Raw genomic sequence first — 17,221 nt, forward strand, 5'->3', positions numbered from 1 at the left:
CTGGAGTTCAATGACTTCCTGTCCTCTGGGGGAAAAAAATCTAAACTCACTAGGTTTTGTGGGGTAGGGGGAAGGGTAGTGGTAAAGAGTAGAAACTTTACTTTTGAGAGAGAAGAAATCATGAAGGCCTAGAAGGGGAGAGAGGTGTGGGTGCCCTCACCCTTCCACAGTCATCCATGATGGAGGTGGCCAGTCCTCTTTCATGGGTTGGGAGCAATGATTTCTGTTCCCCGAAGTGACATGAAAATCGAGCCAGCTACCACCCATCACTGGGCTTTGGCAAATCATGTATCTGCATGGATGGAAGATAAGACCTCATCCTACCTTTCTGGGTACTTGAGATCTGGGCATCCCATGTGGGGAAGGCAAGTAAAAATTCAGCAATGACTGACAATGGCCTTTCCAAGGCCAGGTGGGGGCCTTAGAGTAGAAATTAAATGGACTTATAGGACATAAAGAAAGTGATGTTTCTCACATATTGAGTTATAGAATTAGATTATCATCCACTAGCAATGAATTCTGGTTCCTTTTAAGTCCTGAAATGTTGCTTCACCTTCCCCCTCTTCTGCCCCAGAAATTTTACCAAGACCTAAACTGGATCAGAATTTAGCTCCTCATCTCACCTGTTGCCTGGAGTGTGACAATTTGGGGAGAGTTTTATCATTCTCAAAAGTGTATGGTGACTTGTCCTCAAGCAGCCTGGAACAGCCCCAGAGGAGAAATCCTTCAGCAATTGGACGTTCCCTTCCAGAGACTAAAAACTGTATCCTTCCTTCAGTGAGGGTGGAGAGTAGAGGTGCTGCCCAAGGTCAGTGTTGTTCATGGGAGGGCGAGGCACCCAAGGAGGCTAGAGAAGCTCCACAGGGAAGTGAACTCAGGTGTGGAGGGTATGGGGGTGAGGCTGTGTGGGGCAGGAAGGATCCCTCTAATGGGCACTGGGCCACCCGGAGCAAGATGCCCCAAAATGCCGTGAGATCAGTATAGCACTCTCTCTCTCTCTCAGGCCCAGCTACTTAACCTCTACTTTAGTTAAGGCCTTGTAGAAACCACAAATATCCCTCCTATCTTTAGCCCCTCTCATCCCTGCTGCCTCCCGCTACTTCAGCGCAGAGCCGAAGCTCCTAAGGGATGGTATGGTGACAGAATGTCTGACGTCCTCGCACTCAGTTGGCCTGGGGGACACACCACCTGTCTCGGAGGTAGACTGGGGATGGGAATATGTGTGGAGAGAGGAAAGCAGACTAACAAAGAGAAGAGGGAAGCCCGAGTGGGGATTGAGTGAATGGGGTGCGGGTGGGGGACCAGAGGAGAGGAAGAAGAGTTGGGGTTTAGGTTTGGGTTCCCCACAAAGTAGAGTGTGAGACAAGAGCTGTCACACAGGTAGTTGATTGGGGAAGCTCCTTGGGAACAGGAGGGAGGGACTGGGAAGGGTAGCACGAGGAAGGAAGGAGAGCCATTCTGGGGGGAACTGCTGCCACACTGGTCTCCATGGAGGCCGAGTGGGTCATGACCCTGCTGGTTGCCTCTCAGGAGCACTGTAGAGGGGCCACAGAACTGTTTACCTGAGAGAAAAAATGGGGCATTTATCCACCAGCTCTGGCCTCTGAATGTCACCCTGTGGGCTCTTGATTCCTTCTTTCTTTCAAGTTTCTCCAGAGTTGACTGTCAGCCCCAAGAGGGAAGCCCCAAGGCAGGTGGACATTAGCCCACAGCTGAGGCAGAAATGTGCATCAAGAAGACAGGAGCCCTGTGCCTGGGCACCAGGCAAGAGTAGAGGGTGAAGATGCAGCAAAAGAATGGAGAGAAAGGAAGGGAAAGAGGGCCAGGACAGGGAAGGGAGGACAAGACAAACAAGAAGAGTTCCTGTTTGGGGGAGAGCTACAAGCCTGGCGGAGGCAGCCTGTTAGCAGCTGAGGACCTTCCGCAGAGCTCCTGGAGCTGGCTGGGGCGAGCCCTTGGTGTCATCGCCTGGTCTGCTCCCAAACTCTGTCAGGCCAGCTGGCAGGCACAGGGGGGCCTTGGCAGTGACGGTACATCCCCACCCCCTGGTAGCCAGGAGCAACCTCTCTGGGGCCTTCCAGGAAGATAAACTATCTCCTTAGTGTTTCTGGCTCTTCTAGTTCAACAGCGTTGACTTAGGAGTTCTGGCTGAAAACACACTTCTCCCAAGAGGCAGATTGACGGTATAGGATTATACAAAAGGATCGTGACCTGCCAGAATGGAAGCAAGCTTCCTGCAGTCCTCCGGTGCTGATGAGAAATCCAGTTTGGGGTATGATAGCCACCCCAACTCCAAACCTCAGTGTTGGACAGACTTGAGGAGACAGGCTCTTGAAGCTTTGGAAGTTTAGGAAGGCCCGGAACATTCCGTATTTGTGTTCCATCAACACTGTAGACCCAGGCTCCTCCCATCACAGAGCAGGACTCTTCCCACACAATGCTGACCTTTCCTTCTCTGACTTATTATAGGACTACGAATAATCAATAGCATAGATTTATCTCTCAATTGTCTTCTTAATGTTCTTTCCCTTTGAGTTATTCTTGTCTTTTTTTGGTAATATTTTATTTATTTATTTTAGAGAGAGAGAGAGAGAAATAAAGAGAGAGACAGAGAGTGTGCAAGCATTGGGGGAGGAGTGAGGGGAGGGGCAGAGGCAGAGGGAGAAGCAGGCTATGTCCCCTATGTGGGATTCTATCCCAGGACCCTCAGATCATGACCTGAGCTGAAGGCAGACACTTAACCTACTGAGCTACACAGGCGCCTCTCTTGTCTTCTTTAATTACAAATTCTAGAGCTTCTTGGTTTCCTGTACACAAGAGCTGCAAAAACAATTAGGGTTCGGGTTCAGTAAGAATGTAAAGATGAATGTGTATTAAACTGGTCCTCCTAGGCTGTCAGATGGTTGTTATTTGAGAATTGTGGGAAAACCTGGCTAACCAAAAATATCTCCTTCCTCCCTGCTGACCTGCCTTGCCATCCAAAATTCCGATCTTTTATGTCATTCCTCGGTGGCTCCTAGAGAAGTTATTGTAGTCGGACAAAATGCCATCACCTGGGAGAGGTAATGTGTTAATCAGCTATTACTTGAGTAAGAATTGGGTTCCTAAATTAATTGTAATTAAGGTGTGGAGAACTTTGAGGCCTTAGAGATTGGGTCCTGGGCCCAGATGTTTTGGTGGTCAGAGGTGGGGAAGAAGGAGGCAAAGAAGGTTAATGTCCTGTGGCCTTGAGTGGTGACGATGACAACAATGACCAGGTCAAGGAAGGTCCTGGATATAGTGAGAAAAGACACATCAAAGGGAAACTGATTTTACAGTTATGCCTTAGGTAGGGGCACTGTGCACACCCCGTTAACAAGGTCTTCGTTCCCTGGGAGCAGGGGCTGGCCAGTACACATCTGATACATCCCTCAGACTGACCCACAATATGTATGTGTGTGTTCTCTTGGGTAAAAGAATGGAGCCAGCTTTGCACACACACTTCACTCCATGAGGCCTCTGTCAGCTGGACTCTTGCCCTCCTGATGACATGAAGGACTCGTGGCAAACACCACAAACAGGATTAAAAAGCTAGAGCCACTCTGCCAAGTGCTTTAAGGGACACATTTCTCCAAAAAGCAAAGTTCGTCCAACAACAACATTTTTTTCCCTGCAAAATAAAAGGGTGATCTCTAAGGCCCCTCCCCTCTTCTCGGCCTGATGGTTACTCGTGGTTTTCAGTAAATGACAGTAACTCCAGAGGAGGGAGGCCCTTGGAAGCTGCCTGGTGTCCCACATTACTGGGATTTGCCAGCCTGGGTGGTGAGGGCCCTTCCCTGCCTGCTGCTCCCACACAGGTTCTGTAAATCTCTGCTTCGTCTCCCCTCCAACCTCCCCCCCGCCGCATATCCCCCATCCCGGGAGGCCCCATCCTGTTTCCCAAAGCCTGGTGCCTTTGCACTGACTCCTTGAGAGAGGAGTCACATGTGATACTCTGCTTCGTTTAATTTTAGGTTATTGTTGCTGCTGTCATTCTATTGAAGTACTTTAATGAATGCTTGTATTGTTCTCGGGCTGGAGCCTTTTTCAAACGATCAGCACATTATAAAACACAATAATGAGTCCAATTCCCACCCCCCTCAGCACACACACGCACGCGTGCGCGTGCACGCACACACACACACACACACACACACACACAATGGCATTGTTAAGTCCCCCCGGATATGTCCAGTAGTGAAGAGTCTGGGATTTAGAGGCAGCGGAGCTGGCTTCAGCCCTGATTCTCCCGTTCAGTGCTGGTGACCTTGGGTGAGTTCATTCATTCATTCGTTCACCCAGTCGGCATGTATTCAGTATCTCCTTGTGTCTGTCAGGCCATCTCTGCAAAATGTTAACAATGCCTGCTCTTCCCGACGGTTTAGAAGAGCTTAATGAAATCATACTCGTGAAGTGCTCCACGTAAGCTTTGTGTTGTTGGCATTCGTCAGCAAAAAGCTTAAAACAAAACGGAAGGGGTGCGGGAGGAGGGCCCCAAATACAGCACTCGACGCATCACTTGTACACGAAACACACACACCCCGGGGCTGTCTGGCTGGGTCCTGTACTTTAGGAGCCCAGCCTCTCCTCAGGCCAGACTTTGCCCTGCACACCTTTCTCTTCATCTCTGTCTATGGAAGGAAGCCCAGCTTTCTCCAGGGCCTTGGCCAAAAGCTTCCTCTTCCACAAAGTCCTTCCTGCTCTTGGGAATTCATTTCTTCATACCCTGTGTCCTTCCTCTGCTTTGGGGATTGCCGCGTCCCTGCCGCTCCCCCCACCCCTGAACCACACTGAGTTGTTCCTAGATTGGGCCCTGTTACTGGATGGACAGCAGTGTTCTGGAAGCAGGCATGTGGTGCTCTTTTCCAGGAATCCTGGCTCTGCCCCTTCCGCTCATGTGACCTTGGTTGGCGCACTGGCTTCTCTGAACCTGTGTCCTCTTCTGTAAAATATCCTTGCTCTTGCTGGCTGTGGGGAGGATGAGCGAGATACCACACGTCAAGAGCCCAACCCAGTGGGTAGACTCTCAGTAGATGTCTTTGGGATGAATTTGAAGGGCATGCGTGCAGACTTCGGTGGGCTCTCCTAAGAGGAGGAGGCCACTTAGTAGGTGCAATGAGGAACGTCAGGACCGTCTCCACACAGGATTTTGTACCTGAAGTATCACCAGGAAAGGTGAATTCTCTCTCAGAGGCACTCCTTTATGTTTCAGTACCACTGAGAAAGGCAGAGCTCCACCTTCCCAGGTGTTGGGTGCTGGCAACATCGACCGCCAGTGAAAAAAAAAGGTGGAGTCACCACAGGGAAGGGAGATGAGGAGTCTGAGGAGAGATTTGGTAGGACGGGTCTTGCTTCACCTAACATTTATTTAAAACCAAGTCTATCAATTTTTAGTCAACGTTTTTGCCAACCTGTGGTTTCTTTTTTCTGACACCAATTCTCTGAGAACAGTTGAGTGTTCCAACAATTCAGTTCAGATTCTGACACGAACTACCCAGAGTTAGCACAGACCCCATGAGAGTGCTCCCACTTCACATGCCAGCAAGAGGAGTCCCCAGGCTACCTACCCACACTTACACCTGGTGGGTTACAGATTTGGGGGTTCCTGTAAGTTCGATAATTCGCTAGAATGTCACTAGACCTCGGGAGAGTACTTTACTTATGATTGATTACTAGCTTACTTCAAAGGATACAACACAGGAATAGCCCAATGGAAAGGAAACATGGTGGGAGGGGGTCTGGGGGTTGGCACAGAGCTTCATGCCCTCCCCCAAGCGCCAGCCACCCTCCCAGCATCTGATGTGCTCACCAGCATGAGTCTGGTGAGTCTCTGTGACCCCCATCCTTCAGGGGTGTTTATTGAGCTTTTCATGATTAATTAAATCAGTGGCCATTGGTGACTGAAATCAATCTGCTGCACCCCTTTTCCCCAGCCTAGGGGGAGCGTGGGGCTGAAAGTTCCAACCCTTTCTTCCAGAGGTGGGGAGCTGAAAGTTTCAACTCTCCTCCGGAGGTGGAGAGGTTGGTTTTTCCGGAATTGGACCCCTTACTTGAAGCCACCTGCAGGCCCACCCAGAGAACCCTCATTAACATCAGCTCCTAAGGGCTTTCCTAAAAATGACAAAACACAGTCCTATCACTTAGGAAATTCCGAAACGTTTAGGAGCTCTGTGCCAGGAACTGAGGACCAAGACTACAGAGTTTTAATCTTGCTGCAGCCCCTCTGATGCTGTTCTTACTTCAATATCATAGTTTTCAGGGCTGGAAAGGGGACAGTGGGGGACAGGGGATCTTCTCCATAAGGCTCGTGTTTCTGTGGCTCTGAAGCCCTTGAGTCTTTTCCTCCCAATCCCAGTGAGTCTTGGGAACTACTGTCCTATCCACCCCCAACGAGAAGGTCCTGGAGCTGCAGGCCCATCCCTTCTTCTGTGATGCGTTCCTTCCTTCTCCTTCAGCGGCACCTAGACTGAGCCTCTCCACCCCCCCCTCCCCAGCTCTCCCTGTCCCCTGGTGTGGTCAATCTGGGGTCAATTCCTCGCCAGGTTGTTGGTGGGCAGGGAGGAGCTGCTGCCTGCAGTCTGGATCCTAACACTCAGCAGAGGGGGAGGCGTCACACCCTGCTTGCCTATTAGCGCTTAAGGACCGCAGCCCAGGCTCCTTATGCTCACTCATGTTCAGCCCCCCACCACCCTTCCGACCACCCCACTCCTTACTCCTCTGCTGTCCAGCCACAGAGGGCTTGGCCCCCCGGGTTGTTATCCACTAGACATCCCAGGGGCGTTTCCACCTCTTGCCCCTTTCCCTCCCAAGGTCAGCTTCTCTGCCTGTTTTCCCTTCAGTCACAGGCATGTGTTGGATCGTCCTGTCTGCCAGGCTCTGTGCTGGACACCAGGGGAGCTCAGAAGAAGGCCTGAGCTTTGCCCTCAGGGTGCCGACTCTCTTCCTCCTCTGCACACCATGGTCAGGAAGGCGCCAGGTCTTCCCCGGGGCAGCCCTCATTGCCCTCCACCGCAGGCTGATCTCCTCCCAGCCTCTCACCCACTTGGCAGGTGGCCCCAGTTCCTTGTCCTGACATCCTTTCAGGCTTCTGTGTCTCCGCAGCCTGATGTTCAGATGGCCTTCCTCTGTCACCCCCACACAACAGTGTCTGCCCCGGAGCAGGGCCCCGCCGCCCGCTCTGCTGAGTCAGATGCGCGAGGAGAAAGAAAATGCACAACAGTCCGCAGCCGGCAGATGTTATGGAGGCAACCCACGGTTCCCGCAACGGGCAGCGGGGCGCTAGCCTGAGGGCATGTCGGAGGAACCCCTTGCTCCTTCCACCCCGGGGGCCCCACAGGGTCAGGTCCCGTGTCATACAGAGCTATTCCTTACATTGAAAGATGAGAGGACTGCACACACTCGTTGAAAAATTTCTGTCCAATAACGCAATACTTAGTGCCACGGTTTAATGCAAGTTACAGGCTTTCCATGCAGAAGGGGTGTCACAGGGGTCACCTGATTGGGAAGAAGGACGGGAAGCCCAAGCAGAGAAGCCTCACTCAGCCACCCCAGAGAACAGGGGAGCTGAGGGAGGTGCTGGCTCCCAGCCACCATCAGCCACGAATGAATCCATTTAGACTATGTTGCAGACTCTTGTAAGGGTTAAGAGGGAAGTGACTTGTATATGGAAAGCCGTCAGCACAATTCTTGGCTCAGAGAGAACATTCTGGAAACAGGGGCCCTTGTTCGGATGGCAAGGCTCTGGGCAAGCGCGTCCTACAGGCACACAGACTCATGCTGGTTAAGTACAGCGATGTTGCCACAGATCCCGCAGGGGAGGGTTCTTTCTGTCTCTCAGGTGTCCCATCTTCCTCATCTAAAGAGTGGTTCTAATAGTAACATCCACCTTACAGGAGGGAATGCCAGGAATACCCTGCTTGGTCAGGAAGAAAGGGACTATAGTCAAAGCAAGCACTCTGATGTTACTGTTCAGGTCACCATTTATTTATTTATTTATAAATATTTTCTTTCTTTCTTTCTTTCTTTCTTTCTTTCTTTCTTTCTTTCTTTTCTTTCTTTCTTTCTTTCTTTTCTTTTCTTTTCTTTCTTTCTTTTTCTTCAAGATTTTATTTATTTATCTGAGAGAGAGAGAACAGAGATCAGAAGCTGGGAATGGGGAGGGGAGTGGGGCAGAGGGAGAGGGAGAAGCCGACTCTCCCTTGAGTGAGGAGCCCGACTCGGGGCTTGATCCTAGGACCCTGGGATCATGACTGGAGCCAAAGGCAGACACTTAACCAACTGAGCCACCCAGGGCCCCGAGGCCACCAGTTCTAATAGGCACCTGCTGCAGGCCCAGCCCCACTGCTGGTGGTGCATCAGGAGCAAGCAATGATGCCGGAGAGTGATTTGGACGGCCTGGTCTTGGCCTCCAAGACTTACGGCCAAAGGTAGGAAGAGAATCACTGATACTACAGGCAGGCTAGGGGATGGACACGTTTGTAGGACAGCGTCTGTGAACAGAGAGATTGTGGTGAGTTTATGGTAGAGACAATGGGATGGAGGGTAGATAGTGATATGGATGGGGGGATGGGGACTGAGATGGGCTGGTTCTACAGAGATGGGATTTCAGGAGCTTGAAGAGCTGAGCATGTGATGCATGTGAGATTCTGGGAGACAATTCAGGATCTCTAAGGCATTGCGATAAGATTGTCAAGGAGTCATTTAAAAACCGAATATATTAGTCTACATTTACTCTTTCACTTCGAGACTGACAGCTGTCATCTTAGTTGTTAAATTTTCTCTCTTTCTTCCAAAAGAACTTGGGCTCTTATCACTACCCCGGAACCTGTCACATTCCTTGAGGACTAAGGTAGCAGGGAAATAAATGAACAAACGGATGAACGAGCGAATGAAATGTCATACATAGACAAAAAAATGTTTATCAGGCACATAGTTATGTTCTGAGTCTCAAAGAGATAGATGGTGGTAGTGGTTGAGAGAGCAAGCCCTGGAGTAGACTATTTGTGTCAGAGTCCTGTCCTGCCACTTACTGATATGTGACCTTGGGTGGGCAACTTTCACCATTCTGTGCCTCAGTTTCCGTTTCTGTCACCTGGGGTTTGGTGATAGTACCAAGCTTATCAGGTTGTTGTGCGGCTTAAATGCATGAATCCGTTTAGATGCATGCCACAGTGCCCGGCACATGGTGGGCATTCAAAAAAAGGTAGCTATTCATATAAAATTATTGTGTCCATTTTTTTTTTTTTCCCATTTAGTCATCGATGGAAAACTCCCAGGCTTGTGGGCAGTCAGCACAAATGAGTGGACCGGGGGAGCTGAAGCGCCTGATGTAAAGGGGGGAGACTGATGTTGGGGGGGAAGGTGGGGCCAGCGCTGTGATTTCCATAATCTCCACCTGGGGAGTGTCACCCCAGGGGCCCAGCGTGGCTCCTGAAAAAGACCTTTTACACTTTTCTCCTCCAGCTCTTACTTGTTCATTGACTTCCCAAAACCCTGGCCTTTGGGAGCGCCTGCCCGGGGCTAGATCTCGAGTTGCGAGGTTGGTTCGCGGCACCTTCTGAGTCCAGCACCCGCCAGGTGGCCGCTACCCACTTCACCTTTCCTCCAGGTCCCGCGTACAGCACGTTTCCATCAGAGACCTCAAGGAAGGGCCTCAGACACCACAGGATGCCCGGGCGCGTCACCCTTCCCACCCAGAAGCGCAAACGAGAGGAGTGACTCTGCAGGGGTGGAATTTGGGGCGTCCCCAAGGCGCGCAGGGGCGGAGCGGGCTCTCCCCGGCCGACCCCGTCTCACCAGCAGGTGGCGCTGTACCTGCCGGGCCTGCCAGGTTCCCGACCAGAAACTTGCACGGGATGTTGAGGCCCCGGCCGGAGAAGAGCGCAGCCCAGTGTCCCCGAGCCGAGCTGTCGGCATCCGCGAAGAAGCGGGGGGAGAAGAGAGCGGACTCCCTGCTGGAGCCGCTCAAGGATTCGGACACGACGAGCTTCCTGCGGGAAGCCTTCAGGAAAGGTGAGTACTGAGGATCGTACGGACAAGGGAGCGCTGTCCTCCTCTTTGGGCATTGTCCTTGGCTTGCGCTGACCGGTTTCCGACCCTCTGGGAAGGACGTTTCTGGAAGGGAGCTGCCTAGAGCGGATGGATGCAGCGCGGGAAAGAAGCCCGGGAAGCTGGTGGCCGCGCGGCCGGCGCTCTGCAGCGGGAGGAGCGCGCGTCCCCTTCCGCCAGGTGGCGCTGTCTGGCTTTCCCTCGGCTTCCCGCGCCAGTCCCGGGAGGCCGCCGCCGCAGCGGCCGCTCTAGCCGACCGGGGCGGGCTCTGTGGTTCCGGGCGGAAGTGAGGCGCCGAGCGGAACGGCCTCTGGTGACATTTTCTCCGGGCGGCGCGGACGAGTGAAGGGACTTGGTGGAGGCTGTGGAGGTGGCGAGATTCGTTTTAGCCCCGGCGGGGCTCGGACCGCGACCCTCTGCTCGCGCCGGGGCCTGTGCTGAGGAGGAAGAGGCGGCGGCGGCCGTCGCGGCCCGAGTCACCGCGGCCGGGGGGTCGGTGCGTGCCCCGACGGGGCGCGCGGAGCGGGCGAGGAGGTGCGGGGCTGCCCCGGAGCGCAGGTGAGGCGGGAAGGTGCGCGGGGCCGCGGCCCGGCTGCTGGTCGAGCCGTGGGACCGGGCTGCGTCCCGGGGAGGGCTGCGGGCCGCGCGGGGGTGGGCTCTGCGGCGCCGGGGTCGTGACGGGGTCGTGACGGGGTCGTGACGGGCCCGGCCGGCGGGCGCCGAGCGTTCGCGCCCGGACGTGGCGGGAGGCGCGGCCCGGGTCGGGGGCTCCGGGAGGGAGCGGAATTGCTGGGCGCCTCGCCTCGCCCGCCCGCCGGTGCCCCTCGGGTCCTCCCGGCCCGGCCGAGGTGGCGGGCGGAGCTCCCTTTTCCCCGGGGGCTGAGAGGAGGCTGGAGGTGCCGCAGCCCGCGAGCCGGGGAGTTGTCTTCACGCAACTTTCGGGCGCCTCGGCCGGCCGTGGGGGGGGGGGGGCGGCGGCGGCGGCGGCGGCCCCAACCCCAGCCCCAGCCCCAGCCCCAACTCTGCCGGACACCTGCCGCCTGCCCCCGGGAGCCCCGGCGGCCGCCCAGCGCGGCGCGCGCCGTGGCCGAGGACGGGGACTAGAGGCTTCCCGTGGCGGCGCCGCCTGCGCCGCGGCGCTTCCACTACCTTCGGTCGGCAGACGCCGCCGGCCGCTGGCAGGGCTGTGCCAGCCTCCAGAATTACGTCCTCTGGAGTTGGTCACCCTCACCTAGAAAACTGGCGCCGGTGGAAACTGCGCCCCGCGCCCCCCGCCCCCCACCCCCGGGTACAGGCCATTGTCTTCTCTGACTCCTCCCGGGGGGTCTTCGGCTTCTCCTCCTCGTCCGTCAGTGGCGTTTCGCGCTTCGTCATTTATTTCTTACGGCGCCGACCTCAGTTTATCGCTGGGGCCGTAGCCCCGACAAGAAACCCGTAGGTCACTCGGTCTCCCTTTTTCAAGTCGTCCTCTCCGCTGTCGCAGAATTTGAGGCTCGCGGGTTGAAGGGATGAACGTCTGTCCGTCCTTGTTCTTCCACATCGAACCGCCTGAGCCGTTTATGCTTAGAGGTGCTTTTCATCTCTTGACTGAGTTTTCTTTTCTTTTCTTTTCTTTTCTTTTCTTTTCTTTTCTTTTCTTTTCTTTTCTCTTCCTTTCCTTTCCTTTCCTTTCCTTTCCTTTCCTTTCCTTTCCTTTCCTTTCCTTTCCCATCCCCCCAGTTGGATGAAAGTCCCACTGATGATGCTTTGTCAAGGTTGGACCTCTTAATTACAAATACATCTGGCGTTGTTGCTTAGGCTGTTACTGTGTAGTGTCGTTGGGCACATGCTAACAGTTTGCATCGCTCCCTTCCTTCTTCTCCTGGGATATTTTAAGGATGAAGGCTATTAACTTTCTAACGTAGTTTTGCTGATCCAGGCAATCCGGATTCCTCCAAGTAAGAGCATTGCCTTTGGTTTAACAAGCATTTTTAGAGGCCTACAATTGATAGTTATTACCTGACGTCCTGAGGAGTCACAACGCTAACCGTTTGTTAGTGGGAAATGTAATATTATGGCTGTCTAATCTGGCCATCCTGATGCCTGGTTTAGTGCTTTATGCGCAGTAGGTGCTCAGTAAATAGAAAACGGAGTTAAATTTTAATTCAGGAAGCTAAGATGGAATTTACTGCAATGACCTATGTTGCTTTAAAAAGAATCTTAGTGAAATTTCATGCAGTCCCATTGACAAATAGAAATATTTTTAGCCATTTTTAAATCAGAGTGCTTTCCAGTATCATTGTACTCTTAAAACTTCATGTTTTTCATAAGGTTAACGTGTTGTAAACTTCAGGACACGTGTGTATACAATATGAAAGGCAGAGAGAAACTTTGAGGTAATTATACCTAACGCATCAGCTAAATGACTTTTTATCGAAAAAAATTTTTTTTCTGACATCTTTTTGTGAAAAATGACTAGAGTTGGAAACTTTGCCCAGTGCTAGCTAGTCATATTGTGTTCATAGTGAGTTGTTACATTATTCACTAATTTAGTTTATATGACTCTTAAATGCACTTAGGAAAGAGTGTCATAATGCTCTTTGTTTTATACTCATCATGATTAATCCAAGAGCTGTATATTAAAGATAAACTCGGCCTTAGATTCTAATTTAATGTAGTTCTGTTGGAACTGAGTGCTCAGTTTATATCCTTCAAAGGTTTTATAAGACACATTGATATATCAAGTCTCCTTAACTATGTGACTAGTAACTTTCTAGCTTGTGTAACTTGTAAACTCATTATTCAAGGAGTTGTTTTGCTGGGATCTTCAGTCTTACCGTTTGGTCTAATGTCTGCATGAGTACACGATGTATGTGCAATTAGCATGGTTTTGTTTTTGTTTTTTCTTTCTTTTTTAAGGTTGGAGCTGGCGTATACTAGATAACCAAACTCTGTGTTTGTAATTTTGGCATTTTCTTAGACCTTCCTAATTTTCCTGCATTTAACTGGGAATTCGAAAACAAATGTATATTCTTGCTTACATGTTTACAATTGGCAGTACTTGAGAACACCTAATAAAAGATTAAAAATGTGCTTTTTAATTTATTTTTAAAAAGATTTTATTTATTTATTTGACAGAGAGTGTGCAAGCACAAGTAGGGGGAACAGCAGGCAGAGGGAGAGGGCAAAGCAGGGCTCCATCCCAGTACCCTGGGATCATGACCTGAGCCAGAGGCAGATGCTTAGCCAATTGAGCCACCCAGGGACCTCTAAATTTTTATTTATTAAGTAAATACTCCACCCAACATGGGGCTCAAACTCATGACTCTAAGATCAAATTGTTGCGTGCCCTACAGATTAAGCCAGCCAGATACCCCCAAGAATGTGCTATTAATGTGTTTTCCTTTGAATCATACTGATTATGGTTTTCTGTATTAATTTAGGAAAGAATCTGGGGCCAAATAAGTTTTCTTAGCTAGCTGTAGTAAAATTGAAATAGACATTAATAACTGAGAAAGAGCTTTTGAAAACTTGGAGAAAATAGAGGACGACACATTCAGGTAGAACCTCTCTATTCTCACAACCCTAAGTTATTGATTGCTTAACTGTGTGCCAGTAGTGCTGTAGTTGCTAGAGACATACTGGTGAGTAGGACTGACAAGGTCCTGATGCTGAAGGAACTTAAAACTACTTACACCTGGGTTTGAGATGAGTTTCCAGGTGCGCATTCCAGGTTAGGTAAACAGCCTATCCAAAGTCATGAGTATCGGTAATGTTGACTGGTTGTGTGGCTAGTGCCTTCACTTTACAGAGGAATAGGTTGTGCAGGTATCTTAGTGTGCTAAAGCATTATTTTCTTCTTTTAGGGGAAAAAAAAGCTCAGGTGGAATATGAAGGATGTGATAGCATTCCTTTTGAAAGATTGTCTTCATCCTTATGTTCAATGAGTAGAAATGTTACTGATATTATTATACTTTAGAGAGAGAGCACGCACGCCAAGTGTGAGCAAGTGGGGAGGGGCAGAGGGAGAAGAGGAGAGAATCTCAAGCAGACTCCGGGCTCAATCCCAAGACCTGAGATCATGACCCGAGCCAGTATCAAGAGTCAGACAATCAACTGAGCCACCCAGGTGCCCGACTGGTTTTCATTCTTTGAGTTGATTCTTATTTGTCAGACTAAAGTAATTTCATAGTTATTTTTCTTTAGTTTTTAATTTCCAGTCTTAAATTTAGATTTGACTGTTGTCATGAAACTTTTCTAAATCCTTTTAGGGTTTATCTTTAATTGTACCTACATTCCCTACTCTTTCATGGCTCATAATAGAACTTAGGGGAAATAAACAGTGTTTTCTGATTCTGTGTGGGCAGCTTCTCAGCACAAGTGGGATTGATGTTCAGTCAGTTTTCACACTCAGCCTACAGGTCCTTGTGGTAAAAGGAAGGAGCAGGGTGAAACTAAGAAGTATTTTATATTCCTTCTATACTTCTGAGCTAAGGGAGGAAATGTGTGTTGTATATAGTATACATATTTATCATAACATATTAGTAGCAGATGATAGTAGTAAACGTGGTTTAAAAATACCATAAAATAACCAGTATGACTCAGATTTGATGATTGTCTTGTTTAGGATTTGCCTTACAGTGTTCATTTTAAGTTATGTTTTTGTTCTCTTTCATGTCTTTATTCAAAACAAGGACCTCCAATTCTGTCTTAATAGCCAAAAGATAGGTGGTATAAACCCTAAGTTACTAATTTGACTTTATCCAATTTTAACACTACTTAGGTGAGTATTTTCTAGTGAAGATTAATTAAAAGTAAAAACTTACCACAGAACTTATTTTTATGTGGGTGTGTTTATACTTGGTTAAATCAGAAGCTCATTTATCGAATACTTAGGTGCCAGGTGGGGATGGTTAGAAAAATGAAAGAAACCATTTCTGCCTAAGGTACTCAAATCTAGCGAACCAGATGACCTCTAAGTTTCTTTCCTTCTCTAAATGTGAAGAAAAGTAGGCTGTTGCAGAAAAAAGTACTGTATAGCAAAGTATAGTATGGAGTTAGTCTTTTCCTTTATGAAATCATTTTAAGTAAGATATTGGAAAATGAGATTATTCTTTTCTTCCCCCCTCAATGATATTTTTCTTAAATGGGTCTCTAAGCGTGAAAGGAAATGATTGGGGACTTGAGTATTCCTTTTTGTATTGCCAGCTCATTTACAAAATACTTTTTTCTCCCCCTGAAATTCAAGTCCATGTATTAATAAATTAGTTCTGATTGTTCAAAGAGCAACAGAATTAAATCTGTTAAAACTTACAGCAGTCATTCCTAAGAATGTGGATAAACTAGACTTGTGCTTAGGTAATCTAGAAATTTAAGTTTTTATTAGCATGGTAAATATTAGGGAAACAGGAGACTGACTGAAGTCTCCAGAAGTTATTTTTTACTTAGTTGTCTGATTTTTTTTTTTTTTTTTTAAATAATGTTCTTATGATGTTCTGAGTCAGCATTTTGTGAGGTGCCTTCTGATCAGAGAAAGGTATTGTTGGGGATAGGGAAGTTGGGTGTGGACTAAAACTCTGGGAAAACAGCACTGTTTTCCTTTCCGTATTAAGAACAAAAACCTCATGTGGTTAAGATTTTGAGTGGTATCCTGTCTGCCCTAGTTTTAACCTAACATAGAAGCATGGTTTATTCTTACATCAACGCTTTTTATCATCAAGGGTTTCCCATTATTTTATTCCACTACAGTCCACTAAATGATTTGCTATGATAGGTTTTTGGCACCATTTATCTTGAGGACCTCAGGTCCTAGCATGGGGTGACCCATCTTTATCCCATCTTTATGTGTGCTATATTCTGAAGGAGATAGAAATGGCCAGAGCAGGGATCTTGGAGGAAATCTAGAACCTGTGTTTTACAGTGTTCTGGATTTACATTGATGGTGTTTTTGAGCACTTAGAGGGTCTTACAATAGCCATGGTGCATTCTTTGTGTTTGGTAACTTCCTTGGCTCTTACTTGATGCTGGTTTATTCACAGCCTGGGGCTGGGCCAGATACATGTCAGTAGTGGTCGTATCTGCAACATGAAGTGATTTGAGCAGCCATTATCACTCCTGGCCTATTTATAGAGCTTGTATCAGTGGAGAAAAGGTTGGCTGGCAAGCAAGCAAAGCTGCTGTCTTCCCGTGGTTGCAATCTCACAATTTATATTTCATTCTGGGTGGGCCAAATCCATTCAGCTGCGTTAGTTTTTAGTGTTCCTTTTTTTGTATTCCATTCTTTTAGCACTCCAGTTTCTTAGTCAACCTCACTCTTGAAGGAAAAAACCCAAATAACTATTATCATACTGAAAATAATTAGCAGTAATTCCTATCGTATGATATTTAGTGTTCAGATTGCTCCACTGTCTCATAAATGTACTTTTATACTTAGACTGAGTCAAGTAAGGTCTGTGTATTGTTTGGTAATCTGAAGGTTCCCCCTACATTTCCTCCCTCCCTGGGAAATTATTTGTTGAAGAAACAGTTTTTTTTCCCAGTTTGAATTGGTCAGTTACATTCTTCTGGTGGTATTAAACGTGTTCCTCTGTTCCCTTGGTTTCTTGTTATTTGATATTAGGTCTAAAGGCTTGATCAGTTTGAGTTTCTATAACATATATTGTTTCTCTTCCCTTTCTTTTTGAGGGGGGCAGAGAAATAGATGATGTTGAGTAGTTGCATCAGGAGGCACATAATGTTTGGTTCTCTGTGGTATTAGCAGCTGTTGATACTCATTGCTGAGCTCCATTACTTAATTACTCATAATTCTTCACTCTCAGTGCCTTTCATCATTCCCAGTTCTGAGGCTTTTATACTGTACCTTGTTTATAGCTTCTTCAACGCTTTCCTTTTGAAAGCTAAGTGAAGGGAAGGGATGAGTTGCTGTGGAGAAAAGGGCTATTTCCACTATATTGTAATATCTTAGGGGTTTTTATTTCAGTCTTTATCTTTGGTTGCACTGTCCATATTATCCATGCTACCCTACAGCTTCTCAGGGGAAACACTAACCCTGAATCCAACAAATAACCAAGTCCTTTGAAAGTGAAATTTGTTTAGAGATACTAGTGCTTAGTAAGACAAGAGTACTATTGTCATTAAAGTATTAAGTTTGTATATATAAAAATTAGAAAAAAGATTA

At 48.6% G+C, this 17,221-nt stretch overlaps 1 protein-coding gene across 4 annotated transcripts in view; it reads left to right on the plus strand.

Annotated features, from left to right (window-relative positions):
- The first annotated feature begins 9,830 nt into the window (after window positions 1-9,830).
- ARK2N (arkadia (RNF111) N-terminal like PKA signaling regulator 2N) overlaps window positions 9,831-17,221 on the plus strand; it is an 80,643-nt gene continuing 73,252 nt past the window's right edge. The window contains exon 1 of one of the 4 annotated variants that reach the window (XM_077900649.1): window positions 9,831-10,029. The gene's annotated coding sequence lies outside the window, so the exon portion shown is untranslated. Of the gene's footprint in view, window positions 10,030-10,343; window positions 10,624-11,384; window positions 11,635-17,221 lie in introns of those variants that run through there. The other 3 variants (XM_077900648.1, XM_077900651.1, XM_077900650.1) reach the window with 3 other exon arrangements.

The sequence above is a fragment of the Canis aureus genome, chromosome 6 (genome assembly GCF_053574225.1).
Source record: "Canis aureus isolate CA01 chromosome 6, VMU_Caureus_v.1.0, whole genome shotgun sequence".
Taxonomy (NCBI): domain Eukaryota; kingdom Metazoa; phylum Chordata; class Mammalia; order Carnivora; family Canidae; genus Canis; species Canis aureus.